Here is a 19,886-nt window from a genome sequence, read left to right on the forward strand (position 1 = left end):
ATGAGGTAAAGAACTTAAGATTTTTTTCAGTAAGTTCCAAAAAAGAATGTCACTAGAAATAACCATGTGCTAGATAATATGGGTACAGAAATAAGAAAGGCATGGTCTCTGTCTTTAAGGAACTCAAAGACCAGGTAGCTTATATACATATGCCATACATCATTATAATTCAGTGTGCTAAACGATATCTTCCATAAGATGCTAACTTTATGGCTGAGTCAGCATTAATAATGTGGTTATTGAGTAGACATGTCGGATCAGGTATTATACTTGACATTAAAAATAATTATAAAAGTTCTGTAAAGCAGGTTTTCTTTTGCTTTTCACAGGTAAGGGAAAGGAGGACTAATAAGGTAACAATCAGTGTCATATGCTGGGAAGTCTAGGTGGAGTCAGTGCTAAAACTTTTTGGATTTATCTTCTTTAGATTTGGTGAAGCTTCCAGAATCTGTAGAAGAATGCTTGTGCTAAATTTGGGATATTTAGCCATTTTTTAATTAAGTACTTTTCCATTACTATATTTACATTATGTATTTTCATTATACTTCTCAGTTTCAAAATGTCCATTTTAAATTTTCTATCTTATCTTTGTTTATACTTCTTTTATTTGGGATTATGCATTTTATTTTGTACAAGCAAGTTCTTAAATGCTCATTGAGCATTTTTAACATGCTTGCTTTAAATGATTTGTCAGATAATTCTAACATCTCTGTCCTCTTACTGTTGTCATCCATTGGTTTTGTTTTATAGTTCAGTTTTATTTTATTTAATAAAATGCATTCAAGATCATCTTTGCATACTGACATATTCATTATATCTTTTTTGGAAATGAATACTATGTCATTGTAGAACACAGGTGAATAATATGCTTTTAAGAAAATTGCATTGTAATTAACAAGGAAATATAGTTCATAAACTAAAGTAAGCAAATAAATGTACTTTCAAGTTAAACAACATTATTTATTCTACAGTAAATTTAAACCCAAGATTATATTCACAATATAAAAAAAGATCTATTACTGCTTTTTGAAAATATTACCAAGAATTGTTAGAATTAAATAGTTTAAAATTTTCTTAATGAACTCTCCATCTAGAAAATTTGGGTGGGATTTTCTTTTAAATATTTTTCCTAATTCTACTGTGACATTCAGATGTATAACTTTAGCATCTCATTTACTCAATCAAAACAAATATCTCCAGATCTAAGAAGTACAGTCTTAGCAGACTATTTATATTTAGACAGATAAAATAAATTGCATAGTAAAAGATAAAAATCTATAATTTTTACAATGTATACTATCCTATAGCTTTTAAACTCAATCCTACTTGCTGATAGAGTACTTTTGTTAACACTTAAATGATTTTTATTCAATTTAACCTACTCAGAGATTGATAAAAATTTTATATCAAAGTACTGATATATTATTACATAATTTCTACATCAATTTTATTTTCCAATGTGCTTCATTTTCAATTTCTAAATATATGTTGGTTCTTCAAAAATGTGCATTACTTATTAAATTGTCAGAATAAAATTATCATACTACTCATATTTTAAAACTAATTTCAAAATTAACTACTTATTGGTAGCCAGATGTTTAAATGAAGAATAACATAGGTTTTTCTTTAAGGAAAACCATGAGAAATTGGGAAATAAAAATACATAAAATGCCTTATAATAGTATAAAACATGGAAGACTTAGGCATTTCTACACTAGTGACAACAAATATTGTGAGGAAAAATTAAAGAAAACCAAACTAAATTGAGACATATATCATGGTGGGTGTGGGAAGAAAAATGGGTAAAAGATATCAATTTCTCTCCAAAATGATCTATAGAATCAGTGCAATCTCAATTAAAATTTCATCAGCTTTTTGCATAGAAAATTACCACTAAATTACAAAATTTGCAGCAGAACAGCCAAAAATAGTTATGAAAAAGCAGAAATAAATTAGAGGGCATGCACTAAAGAATTCAAGATTTCCTGTGAATGAGACATTTTTGGAAAAATGAAAGCCAAGGAAATTTAAGGCACAGTTGTTTTAGAAAAAAATATAAGCATCAATGAAACAGTGTCCAGTCCAGAAATGAGCCCACATGTATCAACTTACTGATTTTTGACAAGGCAATTCAAAGGGAGAGAGAATAATCTTTTGGACAGAGTGTGGTAATAATTCAAATTCTGTTTCCAAAAAGAAATGAAACCATACTGTTAATTCACATCATATAAAAAATTTCCTTGAAAGAGAATACCTTAAGTTATAACTGTAATAATTTTAGCAAGCACATAAGTCCAATTATTGTAGCTTAGGTTATGCAAAGATTTCTTACAACAAAAAGGGCATGAACAATAAAAAGAAAAACTCATGTCAACCTTTAACAAAACAAGTGTCTGTCATCCAAGGAACTACAGAAAATAATGTAAACCATATATTGGCAATATTTGAAAAACACTTATCTGATGAAGTATTTGCATTGAAGAAAACATTGTAAGAATACAATAAGTAGAAGTGAAGTGGTAAATGCCTTTAATCCCAGAACTTGGAAATCTGAGGCAGGAGGATCAAAAATTTGAAACCAGTTCAGGTAAATAGTGAGACTTATCTCAGAAAATATAAGCAAACAAATAACAGAAATAGGAAGAAATCATTCCCATAAAATTATAAAGTCAACTATGAAAATAAAAAGCATGTATGGGTTTCAAATAAACCAATGAAAAGATGCTGGAGCACCATGAGTCATGAAAGAAATGCAACTTAAATTTAGGATGACAAGATCCCACACCTCTGTATGATGCTCAAATTGAGATATTGAATTTCAACTCTTGCTGAAGATATCCAACAAGGGAAATTCTTCCCCACTGTTTGGGAATGCAGTAGTGTACAGGGCTTTGGAAAAAATTGGTAGCTTCTTAGAAAAATAACTATACACTGAACATATGATCTAACAATCTCACTTCTAAGTATTAAACCAAGAGAAAGGACAACATATATCTACATAAAGACCTTATGCAAGTTGTTATGACAATTTTTATTCAAAACTATCCCTGAAAGGAAAAAATGCCCATCGACCTGTAAATGAATAAATAAATTTATGCTACAGTGGAATATTCAGTTTTTTAAAGGAATTAATTTTGTAAACAATGTGGTTGGATTACTAAAGCATTTTGTAAAGTGAAGGAAACCATTTTATAGAGGTATATATTTTTTGATGGCATTTCTATGAAACTGTGTAAAAAGACACAATCAATTCAGAATATGTTTCCGGTGGTGTTTCACTACTTTATTCATTTAATAAAATATATTTAATGGTTTGATTTTTACCACCTGTAAGTTATATTAAAAAACTGTAAGTTAAAATAACCATCACTCTTTAATATTGAGAAAGGTACAGATTTGGTATAGCCTTCCTTTTTGTTTATTTATGATTATGAACAATGTTCCTTTGGACTGCAGAAAAGTAGTGGGTGTATTTCTTGTTCTTCAAGAACTCGACAACATAACAAGTATGATTGTAACTGAAACATTTTATTGTTCTCAAGTCATATGGTATAATGAATAATCAGAAGCATAATAAATGTTTTTGGGTTGGGAATGGCATGCATATATTTGTTACTTATATCTTAAAATCATTATTGGAATGTAATTACTAGGAAAATTCTTAAAATTTCTTAAAATTAATTATATAATACTTTCTATATTTTTATTGCTTTTTCTGTTTGCATAGATCAAAAAGCAGAGCACCTTATGTCATTTTTTATTCTCACACTTAAAGAAAATGCTTATTTAAAAATGGATTATTTGTTCTAAAATCACATGTATTTTAAAATTATTTCTCCATTTTGCATTTGACTGCAACATTAAAATTTAGGTCAGACTGACTAAATAAAAATAAACTCTTTTCATTTTAAAGGAAAGATAAATACAACACTTTTGTGAACTCTTTTCTTTATTGTACTATATACACCAAAATTAAAAGCAAAATTAAAATGTCTACAAGCACATCTGAAAAAAAAATATTGAGGTAATGGTGAAGCCAAGAAAATTTAGCAAGTCTTATTCCTTTCAAATACTTCTTTTGGGAAATCCAAAATGAATTTTATGAAAATGAAGACTAAGAGGCTAATGGGGGTTGAAAATGTTTCTAAACTTTGAGCATCAAGGAAGGCAGCCATAATCCAAACGAGCAACCAGATGCATATTTAAGATCACCTATATAAGTCATTTTTCTGGAGATATCAATTTGTTGAAACGGACTTTGCAGAATCTATTAATTTTCTTAATTATGGTAGATTTACCACAGAGATTTTTCTCTTATGGTCATTGATATTAAAATCATTTCCTTTTCTTTGGTTTTCTGTTATGTGCATTAAGACTAAGTAGAATTTCAATATTTTAAAATTTGTGACCATGGTAAGAAAACACCTCTTACGAAAGTAATGTTTTCCTGTCACTTTAATTATAGTTGACATAATACTTGCAGATAGCTTCAACAAAGAAAGATGCATAATATGTCAATCACTGAATAGTGAAAAATGACCTTGTTGGGGGTTAGATTTATTCAAGGCAGCTTGACGACTCTTATTAGGAAGCACTACTTGGTAATTTCACAGGCAGGACTGAAGAATACCATGTATATTTCTTAGTACCTCCATTTTCATTAGAATTGCTTTGGATACTAAGATCTATGAAAGGTTAAGACTGAGTGAGACAGCCACTCTATTTCTTCCCTAAACACTTCTTCCAAATGTTTAAAAGAGCAACTTCCCAGTTAATCACAAGACAACTGACTCACTTAGCCTACTAATTCTTGCATATAATTTACAATGTTGTTACAGTAAGAAGAACCTCAATTCAGTCTAGAAAAATATACAATATGTTTTCAGAAAGCTCTTAATTTTTATCCTGATATGATAAAATACCAGTAGCTGTTAATTTATATTATAACTTGATATTCATAGAAGATGAGCATCTGTTTTGCTTCTGGAAACCCCTCTTATACAATTTATCATTTCTCCTGATTCAGCCACATGCCCATTCGTACACCCGTCATATAGTCATGGGAATGGTTTGCTTTAAGGCCATTTCTGCAGAAAGGGTTGGAATCTATCACTCTGGAAATGCAGCCATTTAATATATTCACTAAGGTTTTAATGAGAGGTTATGAAGACATATGAAGTAGACCAAGAAATGATAACAAAAGGTTAATTATATGCAAGATCCGACTATAAGTGCTTTACAGGCATTCGTACTTAATATTTAAAAAATCCCTGTGAGAGAGGGCTTCTGTTAAATTAAGACAACAGAATTAAAAAGTGTAATAAATTATTTGAGGCTACCATGGCTATTGATAGAATTCATAACCCAACCAGGCAGTCTGGCTTCAGAGACAAAGGTCAAAAACTTTCTTTAGAAGATTCAGAGTCAAATGTACATGAGAGAGGTTGAGGGAGAGAAGGAATAAGGAAAGGCTGTTTCAGACTATGATGGATTCTTTTTGGAAGACCTGGGAATTGTCCACATCAGATAAAAATCCAGAAAAGCTCAAGAAAAAAAAACAAATAACTTTCTATGATTCCACTTCACCATCCCCTCAGCCTACTACTGTTTTGAAATAACCTTAACTCCTTTAGTCAGGAAAATCATTAAAATACAGTTTTAAAAGGTGAACCTGTATTCATTTTTCTGAAGGAAAAATGGCTTGGAGAGTGGAAATTTTTGGTTTTGTTTTTTATTTATTTTTGGTAACACTGGAGTTTGAACTCAGGGCTTCAAACTAGCAGTAGATAGGATGTACATCATTGAACTGTAGCCACATCACTGTTATTGTGAACCAGTTGACATCTACTGATTGAACAGCTTCAAATTTTCCATAAAAGCCAAAACATCCTTCCAGGATACGGAGGTATGTTTTTGTTAATTTATCTTTTTTTTTTTTTTTTTACTTTTACTAGTGTATGTTGTAGCGTAGATGAAAATTTGACATACATTGTTGTGGTTAATTGATCAGTTTGGAAAACTGATGGACCATCTTCTCTTGCTTATTATTTTTTGAAATTGACTTTGTATTCTTGTACACCTTTAAATGGCCTTTAGATAGTTTGGTAAGTGACATTAGAGGTATGTTAGAGATACCACTTAATTTGGGGAATATGATTATTTCCTAATTTTTTCCCAGGCAACATGGTATTTCTTGTCCTTCTAGGTCCTTCATCATACTTTTCTTGTCTTATGAGTTTATTCTGTAGGGTGTTGGCAATTTGGCATTCTTATTTCTAGATAACTTATACCAATTTAGATACTTAGAATAGGATTTTAAACATTGTATAATCTAACTGGTTTAGATTATACAATTTCAAGTAATGAAATTATATCAATTTTTAATGCAGAAAACTTCAGGTTATAGCAGACAACATTACTGAAACTTCTCGTGAAGTTTCATGATTTTCTTGATGAGCATTTGGATTTTCTATGTACAAAATATATCTTCAATAAATAATCACAGTTTTGTTTTTTCTTTTCAATCATTAAACCCCATTTTTCCAATAGTTAAAAACATTGACCAAAATATCTTCTTGATTTAGCTTTGAACACTCATGTTTTCTTAGGATGCAATATTTTTTTAAAATTTGTTTTTATGTTATAATTCACAGTACTTTCTTATAACTCCTGCCTTTAGTTATGTCACTTAATATTTCTAATATTACATTTACTTTATTGAAGAATGACTAAGTAATTATCGAGCCATGGCTTGATAAATTTTATGTATGGATGTAGCCATGTAAATATCATTGGGGCTCAGCTAGGTGTGGAACAAGCCTTTAATTCACCACTTTGGAGGCTGAGGCAGGAGGATTGATAAGTTGAAGTGAGTGTGGGATACATAGTGAGTATGAGGCTGGAGTACTTAGCAAGATCCTGTCTCAAAAAAAAAAAAAAAGAAAGAATTGCCGAGGTCAAGGTATAAAGTATTTCAAAACTCCAGAAAACTTCTTTATTCCTTTCACAGATAATAATATCCCTCAACACACCAAAATAATTACTGTTTGAGTTTCTAGACCCTTAGATTTGTTTTGCCTATTCCTGAACTTCACACAAATAGGCATCCAAACATGAAAATTTTTGTCTAGCTTATATAATTCAACATTTCATCTGTGAGATTATCTGTGCATATGGAAGTAATTCTCTTACAAATAACTTCCAGTTGCTATATAATATTTCATACCATTACATCCAATCTATTATTAAAGAGTATTTGGTTAGCTTTCAGTTTTCCTTTACTATGAATAAACCTGCTACAAGCAATTTTTTAGCAGACACATTCATCTTATATATATCTACTCAAAACTGCAATTGATGGATCATACAGAGAGGATAAGTTATATGAATGTTGACTTTTTAGGTACTGCCAAATTTTTAAGTGGGTTGAGTGAGTTTAAATTCCTGCCAGAAGTAGATGACAATGATAAATATCTACATCATTCGCATACATTTAGCATCATTAGTTCTTATAATTATAGTCTTTCTGATGGGGGTGTGTTGGTCTCTTGGTTTTACTTTGCATTTCCTTGATGACTAATGAGGCTGCACATATTTTCACATGCATACTGGATAATTTTATGAACATATTTGATTAAATTATATTTATTGCAAATATGGAACTTTACTGTTTTTTGGTGATGATAATTTTTTCTTTTATGATTGATGTTCCTTGTATTTTGTTAAAAACAAGTAACTTTCAGTTACTCTCCCAAGGTCATGAATACATTTGATTGCTTGGGTTTTCTTCTAGCATTATGCTTTCCTTCTAACATTTAGGCCTTATATATATCTCAATTTTCATGCATGCTTTGAAGCAATGGTCATATGCTTTAAATGTCCATTTATTCAACCTAGCACAATGCACTATTCTTGTGCAAGAACTTTTCTTTCTCTCATTGAATTGCAATGTGTTTTCTCTGGTCATAAATTAAGTCACTGTATGTGTTTGGATCAATTTGTAGACTCAAATTTGATCCACTAAATTATTGATTTTTATAAATATAAGTCAAAATCACTATCTTAAATAATATAAAAAACTATATATCTAGTATTGCAACTCTTTACTATTGCTATTCTTATCATAATTTTGGTTTATTAGTTTTTTTTTGTGGTACTGGGGCTTGAACTCAGGACTTTATGCTTACGAGGCAGGACTTTACCTGAGCTATGACCCAGACCTTTTTGATGTAATCATTTTCAAATAGGGTCTCCTGCTTTTGCCCAGCCTAGTCTTGCACTGAAATCCTCCTGATCTCTGCCTCCTTAGTAGCTGGATTACAGACATAAACCACTATGTCTGGCTTTTTAATCAGTCTTACCTTCATGAGTGTTTTCAAAGAGCACTATTTCTTCACTTTTGTCATTATCATAATTTGTTCCATTCCTTACCATGCTTTTCCTTGTTTCTCTTTTATATATTATATTACTTTTCTATTGCTTCAATAAAAACATGTCATAAGCTTAGTGTCTAAAAATCACTTGCATTTTCTCACCACTGTGTAGGACAGAAGTCTGTGTAAACCTGACTATTTCACTATTCTAGGTCTCACAGGATGATAGCTCACCTCGACTGTTAACTGGAAGGAGGAGAATTTGCTTCTAAGGTCATTCAAGTGTTTGCATAATTGTTTGGTTTTTGTTGCTATAGGTAGGACTGAGTTTTTTACCTCCTTACTGGCCATCAGCTGGGTGACACTCTCAACTCTTAAGGAGACTTGCTTTGATGCCATGTTCCTCCTTCATCTTCACAGTGCAAAAGTAAGTCAAATTGTCCAAGTGCCTAAATCTCTCTGACTTCTTCTGTCACATCTCGTCTTCTTTCAAAAGGTCCTTTACTTTTAGGGGCTCAGACACAAGATAGTACATACCATTCAATTACATTTAAATGACACATTAGGTTATGGAAAGCATATCAGTGGTTGCCTAGGCCATGGGTGGAGGTGAGAATTGATCAGTCAGGATTGGGGGAGAACATTTGGAGGTGAAATAAATCTTCTCTATATTGGTTTATTAGTAGTTAAAAACAATATTCAGACCTGATGTGATGGTGTATGTCTGCAATCACAGCTATGTGGAGGCAGAGATGGGAAGATCAGGGTTAGAAGCCAGTTGATCAAAAATTCCAACTGAGTGTGGTGGTTCATTTCTATAATCCCAGGTAGGTGGGAGGTGGAGGGAGGAGGATCTCAGTCAAAAGTCAGCAAAACACAACACCCTATCTGAAAAATAACCTACAGCAAAACAGGAGACATGGCTGAAATGGTATAGTGCTTGCCTAAAAAGTGCATGGCCCTGAGATCAAATTCCAGAACTGAAAAAAAAAATACATTTGAGAAAAGCTGGTGAATTGTGCACTGAAGATGGGTTCAATTAAATATGCAATTTTTTACTTTAAAAGGGCATTTAAAATAATGTTATTCCCTGATTAGATGAGCAAGTTTACTCATTTGTTTCAGGAGATGATGTGTCAGAATATACTAGAAATAAAAGGTTGCTGAATATGATTTTCTAACTTTGCCACATTCAGATATAAGTTGGAAAATTTTTGAAAGAAATGTTATAAGCAAAGCAGACTTTTTGCACACTACAAAACAGAGAAAGATCCACTGAAAATGGAAGATTGAATGTCCTGGAGGCCTTAGCCTGAGTCCCACCAGAGAGAAAGGGCATAAGAAAATCATTCTGGATATTTGGAGTTCTAAGAGCAGCAATTGCCTATGCTAGAACACACACTTGCTATGCCTTTCTGTCTAAAATTTATTTTTTGGACTGCATTTGAAATAACTTTTCTCAGATTTAATGGATGTTATGGCAAGAAATATATAACATCTTAAAGATAAGTAACTTTTGAAAGTGTCAGAGCTAACAGTGGGACCATGCCTATGTGATTTGGCATCTGGTCTTGTGAGAAAGCTCTAAGGAACTGAGGCAAAGGCTTCAGAACCAGACCTCCAGAAAAACAACAGTGCTCAAGGGTCCCCAGATGGCTTCATTTCCTTTAGATGTTAATAAGAGGGTTATGCTGACTGTGTGCTTCTCTTGCCTCTCTGTTCCCGTTTTAAAAGAGACATAACAAAGAGTCAATTTTAACTGTGCTTCCCTGTACTAATGTAACCTTGACATGTAATACTTCGCATGCTTTTTCTGACCAAATGCTCTCTGTGAAAAAACACCTTATAAAAAGCAGAAGTTATCTTCAAAACAGTGGCTATTGAGCACAAACTTGATAGTCCCCCCCCATCTTTTTAGGCTCCGGTCACCCAGGTCCCACTGTTAAATGGCAACAGAAAGGGTCAATTTTGATTCTTCTCTTATATTCATCAAAATGTTTTCCATTTTATGCTAACTAAAATATTGAGAGTGTCGTGATCAAGAGTAGATTTTGCACCAATAATTAAAATATCTTATTTTAAGAAATAATTTTCTGAAAAAAAAGAATTTTCTGTGAAGAACTCAATCAAGTCAATACTTTAATGATGAAACACACCTCTAAACGTGAGCTTTTCAATTTATAATTTTAATTGTAAAAATTGGAGTAATGTAAACATAATATTAATCATTTTAATAACTTTTAAGTATGCAATTCATTGACATTATGAACGTTTGTACTGTTGTGTAACTATACCACTATTGATCATCAGAAAATTTTAAACTTTGCAAGCTAAAGAATACTTGGAATTATTCTTCCACCACCTTCTAGCCACTACCATTCTACTTTATGTCTTTTTGACATAAAGTCTACTTTGTCTTCTCCATGTAGCTTATATAAGTGGAATCATGCAGTATCTGACCTTTTGTGACTACTCAGTTTCTTTTTGTAAAATGTCTTCAGGATTCAACCATATGGTATGCATGTAAGATTTCCCTTCCCTTTTAAAACTGGATAGTCTTCCATTGTGCCTATGTACTGCATTTTGTTTATGCATTCATCCATTAGTGGACTTGAAGATTATTTCTGTCTTTTGACTTTTGTTAGTAATGCTTCCATGGCCATGGCTATATAAATATCTAAACAATCTCTGCTTGCAATTCTTTTAAATATACACTGTATATCCAGAGGAATTGCTGTATCATATGGATTTCTGTGTTTAATTTTTGAGGAAAAACCATACTGTTTTCCATAATGATTACATCAATTTACATTCTTATCAGCAATGCATGAGGATTCCAACTTTCTAGCTGTTTTCTTAATACTTGCCATTCTTATAGGCATGATGTGTTATGTCACTGTGTTTTAAATTTGCATTTCTCTTATCATTAGTTATAATGAGCATAGTTTTATTTACTTGTTAGGCATTTGTATGTTTTCTTTGGAGAACTGTCTGTTTCAAGCTCTTTTTCCACTTCAAAATAGGATAATTTTTGTTGTTATTGTTGATTTGAAAGAATATTTCAATATATCTGGATACTTTATATATTAATCCCTTATGACATATATGGTTTGCAAATATTGGTATACTAATACACATTTTAAACAATAGATAGAGCCCAGTTTCTTTATTTTTTTATCACTATTTGCACTTTTGATGTCACATCCATGATATCTGAAATGTTCTTAATGGAACTAAAGGAACACTGTTGGAAAACTTTGAATTTCAGTTAACATGAATGTGACGTAGGAGTTAAGTCTCTTTGCATCATTTTATTGATAATCCAGGACAAATAACTGTTTCATCTGACCTTAAATGTATCAGAAATAAAGCACAAACATTAAAATTAGTTGATCATACCTGTTAAGGAAGCGATTATCAAGAGAGACAAGCATCAAGCTGTGTGCTTGTGTGTGTGTGTGTGATTAAGTCATTATCAAAATATACAGACAGAATTTAAAAAATCTACCATCAGGAACATGCTTGCTCATGTTTTCTATGTTTCAATATCTTATTCTTATTAAATTATAAACAAAAAAATCCCTAAAAGCAAAGGTTACTAGCACACCTTCCCATTTATGGAGTCATTCAAAACCTATTTTAAAATAACTTTGTGCTTACTATGGTTTCCAAAAGATAATCTTTGTGCAGAAAGCATAAAAGCAGTGTTACCAAGAAGTTCTTTACATTTCAGGTATATTGTGGAAGAGTAATTGGTAGATTCAAAGTTTTAATCTACCAATATATATGCAGAATCAAACATTCCTATGAAATGACTTTTCATCATCTTTCTTATGTCTCAACTTCCGTTAAAAACTATTAAATGTTCTTGAATAAGAATAAAGACAACTAAACACAATAAATGTTTATAATATTACATACTATATACTCATATAATGCCTAAAGAAATTCATGCCACTATTTCATGTTTTAAAATATGACCTAGAGGTGCTAAATTAAAATGTTACTGTAGATTTTAGTGACAAATGTCTTTGAGATAAAACCCTAATCTCTGTTACCTTTGGTCTTTTCATAATCAGTTTCCTCATATGAGTGAATTATTTCAGCATCCCTTAAAAATTATGGATTTTGGTATAAACACAACTCATTTTTATGATATACATGCATTACTTACTAAAGGTAATAGAGTTCTAAACGTGATTATCTGAATTATTGGATGCCCAACAGTTATGTGAAGAAATACTCAGCATCATTAATCACCAAGGAAATGTAAATCAAAACCACAATGAGATATCACCTCATCCAGCGAGAATAGTTATTATCAAAGAGACTAAAGATAACAAGTGGTAGTGAAAATGTGAAAAGAAGGGAATCCCTGTATGATATTGGTGGGAATATATATTAGTACAGCCATCCTGGGAAACAGAACAGAGATTTCTCAAAAAATTAAAAATAGAACCATTATATGAACCAACAATCCTATTCCAAAAAAATGAAATCAATATGCTGGAGAGTCATCTGCAATGTCATGGTTATTGTAGCACTATTCATAAGAGTTAAGAAATTTAAACAATATAAGTGCCCAGAGAAAATGTGGTGTAAATACACAGTAGAATATAATTCAACCAAGAAAGATTCAGCTCCTTCACTTGCAACCTTATGGGTGGAATGGAGATTATTATGTCACTTGAAATAAGTCAGCAACAGAAAGACATTTAGAGTATGATCTCACTCATGTGGAACCTAAAAATGTTCTCTTGGAAACTGAGAGTAGAATGGTGGCTCCCAGTGTCTCGAGTGAGTAGGAAGAGGTAGAGAGAAATTGATCAATGGACAGTAAGTTGCACTTAAATGGAAGCAAAATGTTCTGATTTGCTATTGCACAGTAGGGTGACCCTACCTCTTGATAATAAACTGTATATTTATAAAAACTGTAAGAAAATGTGTTGAAAGTTTTCACCATAAGGAAATGATAAATGTTTGAGGAGACAGATATGTTTTACCCTGATTTAAACATTATTCATTTATACAATTCCCAAAATATCATGTATTTCCCAATTAACATGTAATTTTTGTTTTTATGTATCAATTAAACTTCATTTTTATGGAATTTTTAAAAGTAAAATAAAATGTTGGATGAATAGCCTACGAATGACCAGTGAATAGTCATTGCCAATCTCCTCTGTTTTTCTTTCAATTGATGATTCAATGTATCTCATTATCATCCATCTGTTAAATTAGCTTTACTTATAATTAATGTCATCTCAAATGAAAACCTCCTACGCTTAAATGGAACAATGTATAAAACCAGAAGTTCTGTTTTTAATAAATGGAAAATACTTCAAATTAAAATTTGAAGCAGGGTGCAGGAAACCGCTTCCTGTTAGTAGGTTGCATAAAAAATTGATTAAATGAGTCAGATTGGCTTGAGTCTGCATCATGTTAAACAGGTTAGACACTAATGCAGTCACAGTACCTCTACACATTCTGTGTTAGTGCCGACTTCCAGAACATGTCTACGCCTGGGGCAACCCAAAACTCTGCCATGATGTAATGGGAGGGATAGAGATCAAGAAACACAAAGCAATAGGATTGTCAGCTCCTTGGTTTCTAATTTCTAGGGTTTACTTTCTAGTAGTGAGTTCCCATTCCCAGTTAAGAAATTACATATATATATTTATTACTAAATATTGATTCTTCCCTACCAACCACCAGTCACAGAAGAAAATAAAAATCATGTGAATGAAAGGGACAATAATATTAACGACAGGTTTTTGCTGAATACTCAGGGAAGAGGCATCATGCTAATCAATTTGTCCTGTTATTTCCACACCTAAGAAAATTTTGATTTAGAAATAGAAAGATATTATACTCATATTTACATTTAGGTGTTAAATAAATCTGATTTTATTAGCCTGTCATAAAACAATGTACTACCAACCAAATATTATACAGGAGCTCATGGTTAAAATCATACCACTTATCCCAACATCAGGGTTCCTATCTCAAAGCAAATTGTCATGGGTGTTCTCTACTGATTTCTTACATATAGATAATATTTTCTTATTACTACCCTTTAATTCATCAAGATCAAACAATTACTTGTTGACTGCATCTTTTAAAAACCCAGGGAATTAGCTCATCTTAGCTCATCATATACTCAACATTTGATAGATACATTATGACACTGATATGGTTTAAATAACATTAAACATAGAACAAAAATTTTATTTCTTGTCTCAGCCACTTTAAAAAAATAATTATCTCTATGTTTTTAAATATGGGAATATTACTGCTCCTAAAACTCTTTCTCTTTTCTTACCTCTCATATCTATTCATTTTGGTTTCAAATTGTCAAGTTAATTAACATTATCTCCTCAATCTTAGCTAAAGCTTTCTTAGTTTGTCCATGCTTATACCTTGAAATTTTAGAGTAGTTTTATTACCATTTTATTATATAAATATAGTTCAGTAGCAGCACACTAGGATTTTATTTGACTCTTCCTAATGTCACTTTCCCTGAGTGGTGTTATTAATCCACAGCCAGACCTTCTCCAATTTATTGCAGTCTCCATCTCTTGCAAACCCCACTCAACTGATGGTTAGTATCTTGAACATTTCCTGAATTCTTACAAACAGCTACACACACCTTCACCTCATTAACATCCATGCAGTGGTCTCTTCATATCCTCTGGAAGATTTAAAAGTAGTGCCCTATAGCCTCTTCTATCTTTTTTTTCTTTTTTGCTATGATTTGTATTATTTCTTGCAAATATACATTCATCTAAGGAGGGATTTGGCCCAAAAGAAGGTAATCCATCTGTTCACAGTCTTATTTAAAAGGAAGTCATGCACAAAAGTCATGACTGCTCAGCTGCCTTTGTGCTTCCTCTCTAAATGAATAAAGCAGTGATGGGTTTAACATTTCAACTCTTTTTTCATCATGTCTAGATAGTCTTGAATCCTATCCAAGGTCAAAGAGATCAGGTCAGGCCTCAAAGTTTCATGAACACAAGTAAGATTTACATCATAGTAATCCCCTTCTAATGATGAATAAGTGATCATGAAGTACTGCTCCTACCTACTCTTTCATACCTGCTCACCACTGGTCCATCTCACCTCAGGTAAGACTTAATTCCCATTATCATCTTTATACTTAAGAGTAATGTAAGTTTTTCCAGGATGGCAGATAGCAAAGGACCCTGGGACCCTGAGATCCATGATTTCAGAAGAATACTTCAGAATCATGGTAGCAAAGATGGGTAACTCAGCTTGTTTTTGTCAACTAAGATACCAACAATACATAGAATGCACATAAAGTACAATGACTGATCCCTAAATTAGCTTTTTATAGCACATATCAACCCCTGGAAGCCCAGGCACTGTGGACCTGCAGTGGCAGTGGCTAGCTTATCTTCTGGAAAAGCGTTTCTCTTTTCTTTTTTCTTTTTTTTTGGCTTCTTTTCTCTGCTTGCAAAAACACCACACAGAACAAGTTATGCAAACATCTGGGACATCCTGGACCTGTGGTCATAGAGCCTCAAACTGCTGCCTGCCTTAGCTTTCCTGGAGCTGACCAGGTTCCACCAAATGTAACCACAACCCCTCTAGGTGAATATAACACATCATCTGCTCTGGAGGGAACAAAATAGGCCAGTGCAGTTGGTGGGAATGTTGCACCCTTCCTGGACAAAACTGGTGGCTAAATAGAGAAAACATTTCACCTTTTTTCTGATGGGGGAGTGGGATGCTGAGCTGGTTCAGCTTGTGTGGGGAAAACAAAACATGCCACCACCATGGAGAAACTGGTAGTGAGCTGAATCTGACAGACTTCCAAAGAAAATTGGTGGACCCAAAATGCTCAGTTCTAGCTCCCAGGCTTGCCCTATGGGCAATAGGGGGTGGTGACTGCTCACATCCCAGCTCATCATGGGACCACTTTGGAGAACCCAACTGCACCAAGCAGCCTATTCCACCAAGGATAGCCTGGATTCAAACGACCTGAGCTGATCCTCCCAAAACTGCCTGATAGAGAGGTGCAGCATCAATTGACACACAGACAAGTATACCAACCTTAAGAAGAGGCAGACACACAAAGCCCCTGTCAAAAGTGTCAGAACATGGATTAGATCAGAGGAAAAGAATCCAGACCACCCATTGACCTGAAAAGAAATTCCTCTCCATGACAAGGAAGAAATTTGGAACATATGTATATATATATTATTTAGTATTTTTATTTTTATGATTACTTTATTACTTTTTACAGTTTTAAAAAATTCTTCCCTCCACTATCCCTACCTCTACCAAACTCAGCACTCACTGAATAGTCTGTTATGCCAACTTTACACATCACCCCCATCCTTCCTATCCCTCTGCAATCCTCAACAACAGCACCTTCCCCCACAGCAACTAAACTACACCTTTACAAACATTAGGGCCTTATTACCCTGTAACTCCCACACCTCTTCTTCCCCTCACCCCATCCCACCTACCTGCCCATGCTCTAGCATCATCCTTTTAATTACCTAAGTATCTATCTCTATCCAAACAACTGTTATCTGCCCAATACCCACTTTTTATAGATACTTTTGCCAAAGCTTTTTTTATTTATTATGTAAATAACTGGTTTGGCATTGACTCTATGAACTTGTTATTGCCAAGTTATACCTCCAAGTCAGGGAACAGAAATATTACAATAACCTAGCTAATGACTAAGCTAGTTAGGGAGGTGTTGAAATCCCCCAACTAGCTAATCAACAACACACAAGCAAAGCACTAAATAGACACATGGGGAGAAAAGAATGCAGGGGAATATGGCTTCTCAAATGATTAACAATAACATAATAGAGGATTTGGTAGAATGCTCAGTTGCTGACATCCAAAGAATGATAAAAACAATATTCAATGAGCTAAAGGAGGAGCTTAAAGAGGACATACAAAAACACCTCAATGAATCAGAAGAAGCACATGGATAAAAAATTTGAGAAGACACAGAAACAACTAAATGAACTCAAGGAGGATTTCAACAAATGCCTAAATAAAACTAAGATCACAGAGAAAGAGATAAATGAAATAAAGAAGACAGCACAAGATATGAGAGAGAAGTTTAACAAAGATATGGAAAGTCTCAGACAAAACAATCAAACAGAAAGTCTGGAAATAAGAAGTTCCTTAAGTCAAATAAAAAACACAGTTGAAAGCCACTCCAGCAGACTGGAACAAGTGGAAGACAGAATTTCTGGGCTTGAGGACAAAATATATATTAAAGCAAAAACAGAAGAATACTGAGACAAAAACACTGAAGAGCTGCAAAAGGAATGCACATGCACTCTGTGACTCCATCAAAAGGCCAAACCTGCACATCATGGGTATTGAAGAAGGAAAAGAAGTGCAAGTCAAAGAAGTAGATAATATTTTCAAGAAAATAATAGCATAAAATTTCCCAAATCTTGAGAAAGACATGCCTATCCAGGTAAAGGAAGCCTCCAAACAGACATGACCAAAACAGAACCTCTATATTTTAGTTAAAACAATTAGCACAGAGAACAAAGAAAGAATATGGAAGGCTGTAAGAGAGAAAAATCAAATAACATGTAAAGGAAAACCTATCAAAATAATAGCAGATTTCTCAACAGAAACCTGAAAAGCAAGAAGAGCACAGAGTGAGATATTTTGAGGACTGACAGAAAATAATTTCAGTTCTAGGATGCTCTACCTAGAAAAATTATCATTCAACATCAAAGGAAGAATAAAAATCTTCCATGATAAACAAAAACTAAAACAACACATGACCACTAATCCACCACTGGAGAAGATTCTGAAAGGAATCCTACACACAGAAGATGAAAACAAACATAACCTTGAAAGGGTGGAATTACTAAACCTTAAGAGAAGAGCAAACAAGCAATCAGAGAGTAGCATAGAATTAGTTGCACACACACAAACCATTACACAAGAAAAATGACTAAATGGCAGGAATAACCACGTATCTCTCAATATTATCACTGAATGTTAATGGCTTCAGTTCCTCAAAAGACACCACCAAACTGGATTAAAAAGGAAGACTCAACAATCTGTTGTTTAAAACAAATCCACTTTATAGACAGAAACAAACATTGCCTTAGGGTAAAAGAGTAGAAGAAGATTTGCCAAGATAATATTCCCCCAAAACAGGCAGGAATAGCAATACTTACATCAGCTAAAGTAGATTTCAAACCTAAATTAGTCTGAAGAGACAAAGAAGGTCACTTCATTCTAAGTAAAGGAACAATAAATTAGGAGGAAATAACAATTGTTAACTTATATGCACCCAATGTTTTGCACCCAACTTTATTAAACATACCCTTCTGGACATTAAAACACGAATAGACCCCAACACAGTGGTGGTGAGAAACATCAGTACTTCTCTATTACCAATCAACAGGTCATCCAAATAAAAAAATCAACAAAGACATTCTAGAATTGAATGAGACCATAGAGCTAATGGACCAGACAGATGTCTACAGAGTATGCCAACAAGAAACAGCACATTATACATTCACCTCAGAAGTTTATGGAACTTTCTCTGAAATAAACCATAGTTTAAGTCACAAAAACAAATCTTAACAAGTATAAGAAAACTGAAATAACCCCCTGCATACTGTCTGACCACAGCACAATAAAACTAGAACTCAACAACAAAAGAAACAACGGAAAATGCTGAAACACTTGGAGACTAAACAACATATTAGTCTATGATCAGTGAGTCACTGAAGAAATAAGGGAGGAAGTAAAAAAGTTCTTGGAATTTAATGAGAATGAAATCACAGTCTATTACAAACTATAGGACACAGAAAAGACAATCCTAAGGTGAAAGTTTATACCCATGGTGAATATATTAAAAGCACAGAGAGATATCAAATAAATGATCTTATGCTGTATCTTAAACTCCTAGAAAAACAAGAACAAACTAAGTCTAAAACTGAGCAGAATGAGAGAAATAATAAAAATAAGGACCAAAAATGAACAAAATAGAGTCGAAAAAAAAATGCAAAGAGTCAATGAAACAGAAAGTTGGTTCTTTGAAAAGATAGATAAGATTGACCATCTCCTGACAAATCTTACTAAAGTGAGGACTGAAATGACTCAAATTAATAAAATTGGAAATGAAAAAGGGGAGATAGCAACAAATGTCAGGAAAATCCAGGGAATCATTAGGGACTACTTTGAAAACTTATACAAAAATAAATTAGAAAATCTAGAAAAAATGGACAAATTTCTAGACATATGACAATCCAAAATTGAATGAAGAGGATATTAATCAATTAAACAGCTCTATAACAAATGAACTTAAAATAGCAATAAAGAGTCTCCCCAAAAAGAAAAGCACAGTACCTGACAGAGTCACTGCTAAATTCTACCAGACCTTTAAAGAAGAACTAATTCTAACACTTCTCTAATTTTCCATGAACTAGAAAGGGAAAGAACAGATCCAAACTCTCTATAAAGTCAGTATTATACTCATCCCAAAACTGC

Source organism: Castor canadensis, chromosome 4 (assembly GCF_047511655.1).
Source record: "Castor canadensis chromosome 4, mCasCan1.hap1v2, whole genome shotgun sequence".
Lineage (NCBI taxonomy): Eukaryota > Metazoa > Chordata > Mammalia > Rodentia > Castoridae > Castor > Castor canadensis.